General features: G+C 38.7%; 1 pseudogene across 1 annotated transcript; it reads left to right on the forward strand.

Moving 5' to 3' along the window:
* The first annotated feature begins 2,499 nt into the window (after positions 1 to 2,499).
* On the forward strand, positions 2,500 to 3,429 carry LOC109219511 (annotated as a pseudogene). The gene has a single exon (XR_002066953.1). The product of XR_002066953.1 is annotated as an osmotin-like protein (transcript).
* The last annotated feature ends 8,713 nt before the right edge of the window (positions 3,430 to 12,142 follow it).

Below are 12,142 nucleotides of genomic sequence, written 5' to 3' on the forward strand. Positions count from 1 at the left end.
TGGCTGTTTATGCAAAACGCCCACAACATAAATGTCATTACATAAATGGCCATTTACTCAATAATAAAGAGGGAAAATAAAGAGGGAAAATTGAAGAGGGTAGTTACTTTTCTGTTACCAAAACAGAAAAACGGATTGGATTTAATATTAATATTTAATATTAATATTTTGTTATTAAAACAAATATTTAATAATATTTTACTATTAACCAATAAATTTGGTCCAAAATTCGAATCCGAAGCCGAAGCCGAAGCCGAGCGACCGACGACGACGGCGCGAGGTTTGCCTTCTTCTCAACTCTTTAAGAGCTAGAAGAAGAGCAATTGCTTATATACCCATAAAAAACCTCTTCCTCTTCCAATATGGGACAATGCCCATTTGCCAAGGGAGGGGAAACTTAAAATTTCACTCAAAAATTTCATTTCCCTCCATTTCCCATTCACCTTCTTTTAAGTATTTAATATATTAATTAAATACCTTAAAAACCCAACAGATATACAAGACAAAAGAATTGCAAGGGGGGAAAACAATTGTGTTTAAATAAATTACAAAAATATAGTATTTCATCAATCTAAAGTTTTTGTATATGAGATAAGGGAATAGAAAAAAAAAAAATTCAACCTGGCAATGTTGGTGTCAACGAATTCTTACAGTGAAACTCCCGATTGAATCTCTTGATTATAAATCTTTCATTTATAAAGACTTGGTAATGCATAGTGGATAATAATTAGGCAAATAGTTATTCATTAAATTGATAATATATAGTATCATTTAAACATGGTTATAGTGTATATATATGTGCGCGCGCGTGTGTGAGAGTGAAAGAAGACTAATGCTATGCACAACAAATTCCGCGCAAAGCTAACTTGTGCGCACAATCATCTTCAAATTCCATAAACTAGTGCTAATTATAACTAATTTTAAATCAAATTAAGTAGCTAGGGATACCTATAGTAATAATTGCAGGTAAATAATTATGATTTCAGTTCGAAGGATGTATTGGATAACTATTTCTCTTAGTATATTTTCATCATTCAATAGCTTGTAAAATGCGTGAGAGTAAAACTAGTGAAAAATAGTGGAATATGACCCGACTGAACAAAATGTATTTGATGGCTGTATATCTTGTTTTACAGAGACGGAACAAGTATTCTAATTATATGAGTTCTGAATCTTACAACAACGACTTCAAGTGTTTACTGGGTTCTAGATTTAATATTTATACATACTTAATAAATTCTCAATATAAATATAATATTTGAACAAAAATTACTAGACTCGACATATATCTGAGTTTCTAGCTCTGTTCATATTGTTTTATAGTGGATATTATCTTGGTAGGTATGTCAATGGATATTTAAAAACCGACTAAACCGACCGAACCGTACCGTACCGAACCGATTTTTAGGTTTCTTTTAATAAAACCGTATGTTTTTATATTAATCTATAACCGTACCGATAATTAGGGTAGGTTTTTTATTTTATGAAAATAAACCGAAAAAATACTGTACCGTACCGAATAAATTTACAATGTGAAAATATATTTACTTGCTAAGTTTAAAAATAATAAAGCATTAACTTTTTTCTTGGCCTGGGAATTATGAAATAGTTACAAGCCAACAAGTAATTAAACTCAAAATCCTAATTCCCAAACATATTATGCTACTTCTATTGAAACTAAATTATTTCCAGCATATTCACTAGCAAGACACAAGGTATTGTAGCGATTAGGAGTAGCAACCTACAATATATTGAATATATTTGTATGAATTAGATTTATCTTTTTAAAATGTTTAATCTTCTATAGACTTTATTCTTGAATCCCAACATGGTTAACATCTTTCCACTCGTGTGATTTATATTTTCTTTGTATTTGCTTAGTTTCGTTTACGCTTGTAGATTATTTGATGGATCTATACTCTAGCCATCATTCATACTTTCTTAATTAATCACCTTTTAAACTGTAAAAATATCTAGATAGTTTTGCTAATCATATAAAAGTACGTATGTTATTGCATTCTACTTCTACTAGTGACTTTTACATGATATTTAAAAAAATTAGCGGAAAATTACCGAACCGTACCGATACCGAAGAGAAATCGACATGATTGGGACGGTTCGAAAAGTCTAATTTTGATAATACATAATAAAATAACCGAAAAATTGGTACCGGCCGAACCGAACTATTGACACCCCTAATCGGTGGCGTATTATTTCAAGTGGACATATTAGCGTGACAAAGTTTGCTCGTGATCATTATCACCAAATAAATTATTTAGCTTCTATATATGTATGTACATAATAATAAGTGTCACTTGTCAGGCCTTCACATTTAGCCGCCTAGCTCTACCTTTATCAAAGCATCTTTCATGATTATTCCTTTATTAATATAATAATAATATATCAAGTGCCAATATATATTATTATTATTATTGTCTATAGTGCAACAAGCCGCCATACCCCTATATAAACCCCCATAACTCAAATGTCAATACATCCAACAACCAATCTTCTTACTAAAATGTCCACTAAAATGAGTCACTTGACAAATTGTTTAGTGTTCTTCCTCCTTACCTTCGTGACTTACACTTCTGCTTCCGGCGTATTTGAGGTCCATAACAACTGCCCATACACCGTATGGGCGGCAGCAACCCCTGTAGGGGGTGGCCGACGTCTCGAACGAGGTCAAAGTTGGTGGTTCACCAGGTACTAAAATGGCACGTATATGGGGTCGTACCAATTGCAACTTTGATGGTGCTGGTAGAGGTTGGTGCCAAACCGGTGATTGTGGTGGAGTCTTAGAATGCAAAGGGTGGGGTAAACCACCAAATACTTTAGCCGAATACGCGTTGAACCAATTCAGCAACTTAGATTTTTGGGATATTTCTGTAATCGATGGATTCAACATTCCTATGTCTTTTGGCCCGACTAGGCCTGGCCCTGGAAAATGTCACAGAATTCAATGCACCGCCAATATAAATGGTGAATGCCCTGGTTCACTTAGGGTACGTGGAGGATGTAACAACCCATGTACAACATCTGGAGGACAACAATATTGTTGCACACAAGGACCATGTGGTCCTACAGAGTTATCAAGATGGTTCAAACAAAGATGTCCTGATGCCTATAGTTATCCTCAAGATGATCCAACAAGTACATTTACATGCACAAGTTGGACTACAGATTATAAGGTTATGTTCTGTCCTTATGGAAGTGCTCACAGTAGATCAGATTGAGTGGAGTTAGCCATCTTTTTCTTGTTTAATTTGCTTGCATTTTGGTCATTGTCTATAATTTGTCTTTACACACATTCTTATGATTTGTTTTCTTGAAGTGGCTATGATTTGAATAACGATCGATCGATCGCATACTGTACTTTGATAATACATCCAAAGAAAGTTCCAAACTAATTCTATTTAGTTTTCTCTATTCTCTACGACCAGGTATAGCTATAATTGGAAGGCATAATTCATATGTATTAGGCAAAGATCACTTTTAGCATGCGGCCGAAACTATTTATATCCGTTATTCGCAAAAGTATATAAAATTTATCTATTTTTTGTATATGAAATATATACAAAATATTAAACAATATTTATTGTTCGATTATTATTTTGTGGGCGGGTATACATTGTCATTTTTCCTTTAAAATGGGTTCCACTAGTGGGGAATTTTTATAAACCCCTATAGTTTAGAGCCTAGTAACTATAGTTTGCCTGATTACCATTCGTAGCTACTGTTCAATTCCTATTAACTTGTATCACTAGTATTCAAACGCGCAACAAATACATCCTGAGTGAACTTTATTCGTTGGCGCAACGATTACAACCTGTATCAACTGTAACCAAGGCGAAATACAAGGGTGTATACAACAGATACAACTTGTATCGACTGTATACATGGGTGTATACAAAGGATAAATATTTATTTGCGCAACAGATACAACTAAGACCAATACTGAAAAATAAATTGTTCTTGTTGATAGACGCACTCAAGACCTCAGCTAACTAAGCGGGGGCTCTAGCCAACTGCTATGAGAGCTTGTTGCTCTAGTTTCAGTTCAAAACAATTAATCTCTCATTTTATGAATTTGTTATACAATACATATATAGCTAACTACGAATGATAAATAAAATGTAAATGTTGCTCAACTGGTACATACGCCCAGCTCGCATGTGGACCCAAAAACGTAAATCATGGTTCAACTAATTAATTTCAGTTAATCATATATTAATCTTTGTTAAGAATAATATCCCCAGATCTTGTAAATTAGAAAAGGTGGTTGAATGGAATTTATGAGGACAATTATGATTCTATGTAATAAATGCGTTTTACTATCAAGAACAGCAGCAGTGTGTGTGATATTCAATAAATGACAATATATTGACGCTCATGTAATTAAGAAAAATAATTTAATCAGCAAGAGGTGGAACAAAAAAAGCTTCCACCTGACGATGATTGAATGATAGATCCTCAAACGATGGAGGATTCCTCGGATATGACGGGAATCTTAGTGAAAAGTGAAGGCTTCTATTGAGTGAAGAATGAATCTTTTTCAAAGTATTGTTCTTACAATTGAGTCTCACGTGCCTCTATTCTCACTCTTTTTCCTATTTATACGTGACATATTCCTAGTAAACCCTAATAGTACATGCCCAGAGAATATCCACAGAATATTCTCTTTAATATCCTATTTCGAAAACTAGCCGTTACAGCTTCATTGACGGTGCTCGACCCCGACCATGATTGGCACCTCGATCACGACTCATGTTGACTCTTCGGCTATGAGCTTTACTGCTTCCTGATCCACCTCGACTAACAGCGGCTCGAAAACCCTTTCCTTAGTATTACCTTATTTCAAATATTCTAGAGCGAATTTTGACCTATACAATATGTAAATGGCACAATACGGTTAATAAACTGCAAGTCTACAAGCCGCTTAGCCAGATGTAGTGACAGCGACAAATTATTGAGCTGCAGCCCATATTCAATAGTGCCAATATTGGGCCTATATTGGTCACCTGAAAAAGAGAAATGTATATATCTAGTCGCTCCCCAAAATAGCAGTCGGTAAAATATATATTTTACATATATAATATACAAAATATATACATGGTTTATACTTTTTTTGGCTAGCGATATCAGGTCTGTCTTCTCGAAACTGCCTGAAGCCGACCCCTAAACTTTTAAATCAGCGATGATGGAGGCTGATTTGATGGAGCTTACGGCGAAATATGGTCTCCCCAACCATATCGAGCTGATCCCTGCTGGGTGGGATGCGGTGCAGGATCAGCGCCCTGGGTATTGCGCCTTCTACGCCTACCCATTCCACGTCGGTTACACTTTTCCTCATCTTCTGCTGGCGGAGGAATTTTGTCACTATTACGGTGTTTTTCCGGCTAAGCTTGCGTCGTAAGTTTACAAACTCTTGAGGATGCTCGACAAGTTTGCGGAGATGGCTGGGGTCGAACTCTCACTCCGACATTCGACACATTTGTTCACTCCCAGCTTTTACAGGGGGGCGCTGATGAATCTCCGCCACCGATGAGGCATGTGCTTAGTGGTGAAGATGGATGATAAGGCTAACCGCTCCCTATCATGCTTGGTCGTGGTTCTAACCCTCCGTCTTTTTTTGTGCAGCTAAGCGTTTGCCTCCTCCCTTGGTCGATGATACTTCTGACTAGGTAGGACGGATTCTTCCTCACGTCATGGGGATACGCGAGTGGTCGGGCTACGTCATAGGTTTGGCCCCCATCCATCCCCGACTAGTAAGTTATCTTTATTATCAACTTCTTGGTTATTTTCCTTTTTGGGTTCTCTTTGGCTGATTTTTGCTCTTCTCTGTATTTTCCTTAACTTCAGCAAGGAGGTCTTTGACGAGACCGAGAGATCCCCCCCCCCCCATTCAGAAAGAGAAAGAACGCCAAGGACTCAGCCTCCGCTCCTTCCTCGACGGTGTCATCGTCGGCTCGTGCCCCGGTCCTTCTTTTGATTATTGACACTACTTCTCGTGCCTCGACTCCTCATGTTGGTATGTCTCGATCTGCTCCTTCTTCTCCCTATTCATTATACCATCTCAAAGACAAAGACGACGAGGAGTTGGCACCTGGCGAGGAAGATTTGATGCCTCGCAAGAGGAGGCAAGTGGATACTGGTGACGGGGTTGCTCACGCAGTCGACGTGGCGAGACGACGGCTATTGTCATTGGAGATGAGGGCGAACTGGTATCAGAGATATCGAGGTTGGTGGAGGCCGATGTCGACGCATCCCCCCCCAACCCGTGATGATGAGACAGAAAGGCCGGCCACCAGGGTCTCAGATACTTTACGGCACGATGAGCCATCGACTTTGCAACTGGCTGATGATGCTTCTTTGCAGACCGTTGAAAGGGGAAAAGGTATTGCCGAGGAAGGCTACAAAACCGGCTCAGATATTGATGTCGGCGATCTGGAAATGATGGAGGAAGGTTTCACCCAACTTGAGGTAAGGTTGGAGGGGTCTGGGAGGACCATCGTGATCCCTATGGATCGTGACTTGTTAAAAAACACGGAGGACTTGGTCCCCAACCTCGGCCCCCTTTGTTCCAAAAGAGAGGGCAAGACCCTTGAAGAGTTGGACGATGTTACTCTGTCGAGGAGCATTGATGGTCTCGCCCTTAGAATGAGTTTCTGGCATTCTGCTTTCTCTTCTTTTTACCCTTGCTTTGGTTTCTGACTCGTTTCTTTTCTTTATCTGGTCGCAAATGATGATATTGGAGATCGAGAGCTCCCGAAGGGAGGAGAGGCATAGGGCAATTTTTGTTGGATTGTAAAACAAATAGTTTGAGTACCGACTCAAGCACCGGGAACTTTGTCGATGACTCAATGAGGGGAACGACATGCAGGCCCTTCGAGACGAGTTAATGGAAAAAGATGATGAATTGGTAAAGTACATCGAGAATTGCAGCGTCCTTGAGGGGATGTTGAGTAGTAAGGAGGATGAGCTTAAAATCAGCTAGGGCGTGGAGGCCTAGTGTAGCGACCTTCAAGCGCAAGTGGTTGAGCTGCGTAGGCAATTGGAAGAATGTTGCCTTCAGTTGCAGGGCCTCATGGGTGAAGTTGCTGAGAATCAAAGAGATCTTGAGAAGGCGTAATCTTTCCGCGTGGACGCTCAGAGGAGATTGGAGGTGCTTGAGCTAGCGAGCAACACCCTTCAAGCTGAGCAAGAGAACGACCAGTCCGCGATGAAAGCTAAGGAGGAGCGACTAAAGGGGAGGGTCGGAGAGCTGGAGAAAGATAATGCCTTTCTTTGTGGTCAAGTGGTCGCATGGCCGAGAAGGCTCAACTTCTTGCACAGCCCTCTTCTTCCCATACTTTAGAATTTCTCAATGTTCCTTGTGCATCGTATGAGGAATGGATTCATGTCGAAGCTCAATTGGATATATACCGAGATTTGTACAAGGCGGGATCCATTTCTGAGGCCGCTCTCGATGATGTCCGTGTTAAAGCCCGTGAAGCTCGAGTCGCTTGCTCCTAAGAACAATAAAGAGGGAAATGATAAAGTCGTGCACCGTCTTGAAGAGGATGCTTGGTATAATACCGCTTATCCCGACGGCTTGGGCGGTGTAAGCGGGGGTGACCAAGGTGACAAGGACGTTGGTAGTCAGGGCGGTGAAGGTACGAAAGGCCCTGATGGTGGTGATCAGTAGTTTTTATTCTTCTCTTTTTGTTAATCTTTTGTGTAGTTGGTGGCGTCTTTATGAGCCTTTGTAAAAAAACATTTCAAGTATGAAATGCCAACTTCGTTTTTTGCATCTGCTGCTCTTCCTGTGGTTTGTTTTTGTATTTGTATGTTTTTTAATTTTGTCGCTTAGTTGTCTTGGTAGTTTATTGGCCATGATCACTTAATGGCGAGTTGCGGCGAAAGGTTGATAGGCATTAGTTCGAGCGAGGTCGAACGTGATTTTCTGTCAAAACTGCGGCCGAGGGCCGGTATATGCTAGTTCGAACTAGGTCGGCTATTATGTGAATTTAGTTGTGGCCTGGAGCTGGTAGGTGTTAGTTTGAATAGGGTCGAACATAACTTGCATTTACTTAATGTCGAGGGCCAGTAGGTGTTAGTTCGAACAAGGTCGAACATAACCTGAATTTAATTATGGCCGAGGGCCAGTAGGTGTTAATTCGAACAAGGTCGAACATAACCTGAATTTAATTATGGCCGAGGGTCAGTAGGTGTTAATTCGAACAAGGTCAAACATAACCTGAATCTTAGAAAGATGTGCTGATAACCGTAAAGTTTATTACCTCGGTATTGTTGCTTTGGTTATATATTTGGAGAAATTTACAAGTTTTTTGGGCATTAGCTGGCGTTCGAGTCTCGGTCCCAGTCTATCTAGTCCCTTCATTGGTTGACCTGGAGAGTATTTGAGAGGTCGAGCAATGAATTAGTAGTCACGGCGTCGTCCTCGCGTACTTTGACTTAAAGTGTTCCCTTCATCGCCTCGTTAAAAACCTCCTTGAGAAAACCCAACTGGGACAAAACTCAAACTCAATGAGGGAAAAAAGAGTATGACTTGGGGGACGCTTTATCTTTTAAAAGTTGAAGTGAGGTGGTTGATATTCCAGTTGTTTGGAAGTAACTTTCCTTCCATTGTTTCTAATTGGAATGATCATTTATTTGCCTTTGCTGTGATTTTGTGCGAACCATCCTAATTTGTTCCTAGTATGCCTTCCCGTGGGTCTTTGCTTGCTTGTGTTTTAGCTTTAAGCATGTAGTCCCCTAATATGAGCGGCCTGACCTTTGCTTTCTTGTTATAATAGCTGTGAGCACGTGATGCCCTAAGCGAATTACTCCCAAAATTTCAAACAAAATGATTTTCTTCATTATTCTGCAATTTTATGAATTTTTGTATTATTTTCTGTTAATTGTTTGCATTTATTTGTGCATTTTCATTTATATGAAAATATAAAAATGCATTTGGCATGTGCACTTAGGGTTTAATTTTACATTTTTAGGATTAATTAGTAGTTAAATTGCATTCAAAACAAAGTATGAAGAAAATAACAAAAATAGTCCATTTTTGCATTTTTACTGTTAATTGGGGAATTTGTCATGAGTTTACTTTTAAAAAAAGGATTTAATCAATTTTTAGGAATTAATTAGCTTAATTTTGTAAATATATTAGATCTTTATTTTTGCATCTTAATAAATCAGGAAAATATAAAATACAAAATGAAATAAAAAAGAAGAGGAAATTACAATAAAAGAGGGAAATAAAAGAAAAACATTTTAAAAAGAAGGCTCTTAATAATAAATCCACATTTGGGCTCGTTGTAGCCAAAAATCCCCATCCCAATTCGTGTAACCCAATCCACACCCCCAGGTCGGCCCAAGCATCCACACCTAGCCCAAATCACCCCCCCACACCCGGTCCAGCCCGACTCCCTTCAAACGACGTCGTTTCGAGCAGAATCAATCCTGGCCGTCGAGGATTCATCATCCAACGGCTAGGAACTATGACTCATTTCATATTTAATTGTCTGAAGAGCACCCCCACCCCCCAAAGCCCGTCTCTCAACCTCACCCCACAAACCCTAATTCCACCGTCTTCCGCCGCTCGCCGCCGGCCGGAAATCGCCTCCTCCGGCGGCGATACTCCGATGGCCCTGAAAATTACACCATAGACTCCCCACGTCCTCCTCTTTCCGAACCCCAAACCCCCATGGCTCGAATCCCAGCCTTTCTCCTCGAATATCCAAAACTATGGACGCCGCCTCCGCCGCCTACGGCGGCGCCACTTCCAAATCGCTCAAAAACAATACTCCGTGACCCTTGTGCCTTCCTCATGCCTCATAGGTCATTGATTTCCTTCGAAGTGGTCCATAATGTCGATTCAAGATTGAGCTTCAAAGATCCAAAGCGGTCGATTAGAACATGTGTTCGTCGAGTTTTAGGTCCAAGAATTAGTAAGTTTCTTCTTCTTTTGATTAATTAAATCAGAGGTTTTAGGGTTGTAATCGATTCTGTTTGCATCTTAGTTTTGATTTAATTCCGTTCTATTTTGATTTCCTTTTCTTCTTAGTTTGATTTTGTGTGTGTTGAGGTTTTGATTAATTTTTGTTTTGATTTTTCTTGTTTTTGATTTTCTTTCCTAGTTTGATTTTGTGTTGATTCATGAGCATCTTTTTGGTAATATGATTTAGTTTCAATTTGCTTGATTACGGGCCGACTGGTTCCTTAGACTTAATTTCAGGATTGTTTAATTAGCTTAATTTTTTTAGGATTTTTGGTTATAGCTGGATAAGGATAGAACATCGTTTAGCCATGGTTAATTCTTGACCAGCTACTAGGGTAGGAAGGGGGTTGGTTTGGTTTGATCTGTTAATTTTCAGATACATAAAGGGTAATTTAGGCATTATTGACAAGAGAATATTGTAGTAATTGAAAATGGAACTCCCTAGGACTTTCTAGAAGGGGTTTTAAGTTGAAATTCACAAAAATAAGTGTACTTACTTGAGTAACAAGTCAGTAAATAAAAGACCAAACTAAATAAATAAAAGAGGGACTAATAGTGTAAATAGAAATTTATGGGCTGCTCTCATTTTGCCTATAAAAGGCAGTGTATACTGCCTTGATTCACAAGTTTTGAGCCTCCAAAGAACTCCCCTCCAAAAATTTTCTCTCTAATCTCCAGATCTGAATTTGAAATTCAAATATTCAAAAACCCAAAAACAATAGAAAACCTTCAAAAATAAAAAAAAGTACTGCTCCATTAAGAATTTTAGAATAATTTCAGCTCTTAGATAGTGATTCACATTTCCTAGTCTAATACTAGGCTGCTGGAGTTTCAGTTCATTTACTGAGTTGTTTTCAAGTGAATTTAGACTCATATAAGCTGATTTTGGTCAAGTGTTGGTCTATTCAAGCTGTGTTGATTGATTTGGTACTATTGAAGCTGTTTCGACTGGGTTTTGTGTTTGATTTGGTGTGAAATTTCTTCTGAGTCATTTGACATCATCTACTAGGTTGATTCACTACTGATTTCGCTGCTGGAAATTGTTACTGCTGCTGATTCTCTTCTTCTGTTCATTTCGACTTGATTTTCAGGTACACACTTGAATTTGCCCTGATGTAACCTTCAGCTGGAATGAAATGAAGTCATATTTCAAATTTTTGCTCCTGTTATAACATGACTGGAATGTGTAATAATAGTTGTCACACTAGTTGGATCATGATGTAATGATAGTTGATTATAGGTTAGATTTGTAGTTTACTTTCGACTAGAATGTGTTTAATTGGACTGTAATTGGACTGTGGACTGTTACTTGATCGACTACGGATGCTTAAGTTAGTATATTGATTAAAATGAAGTTAGTTGTCACATTAGTTGTTAGACTAGAATAGAAGTCAGTTGTTTTCATTGTTCCATTTACACATGTTCGTAGGACTTACTGGATTGTTAAACTAGTCTGGCCAGAATTGTTAGACTATGTGCGATTAGTGCTAAATATTAGCTCGTACCAACTGCTAGTTCAGGCAATATTACATCAGCGGAATTGAGAGGGAAAGTGTAAATAGTGCTGGAATTTGAGCTAGGAAACAATTTAAAACTGGAAAATTATTCACTTAATGTTGTTTTGTTGTGTAGTTCAGTATTCGAAGTAGGACTACTAGCTGAAACAGGAAATAACGTTTTCTCATTAATGAGTTGATATGAGTTGTGATTAAAATCATTGTATTCAGTTTGTTTTCCACCTAGTGGTATTTAGGAATTCACCAGCAGTTAAATAAGCGAAATAATTTGAGTATTAATTTGGGAAGCTGAGTGATCAGTATTTCATCAATTTGAGTAGCACCTTGAATAATTTGGAAAGGTTCAGTGATTATTTGTCTAATTCGAATTGAGGTTGGGCCTGGTTAATGACCAGAAATAGACAGTCCATTTCAGGGCAGTTTGGGCCTCAGTGTTTTTGTAGACAGCCCAGATCCTGTCCAGGTCATATGTCCACTTGGACCTTAGCCTAACGCATGGCTGGCCTGCCCTTGTGCACTTGGGCCTTTAGCTATAAGCAGGCTGTGTTCAAGGCCCAAGTTGGATGAAGATTTGAATTTATATGAGCTCATAGGCCCTAAATCTAGTAGCTTTTAAACAATAATAAATAAT

Source organism: Nicotiana attenuata, unplaced genomic scaffold (assembly GCF_001879085.1).
Source record: "Nicotiana attenuata strain UT unplaced genomic scaffold, NIATTr2, whole genome shotgun sequence".
In the NCBI taxonomy this organism is placed as follows: Eukaryota; Viridiplantae; Streptophyta; class Magnoliopsida; order Solanales; family Solanaceae; genus Nicotiana; species Nicotiana attenuata.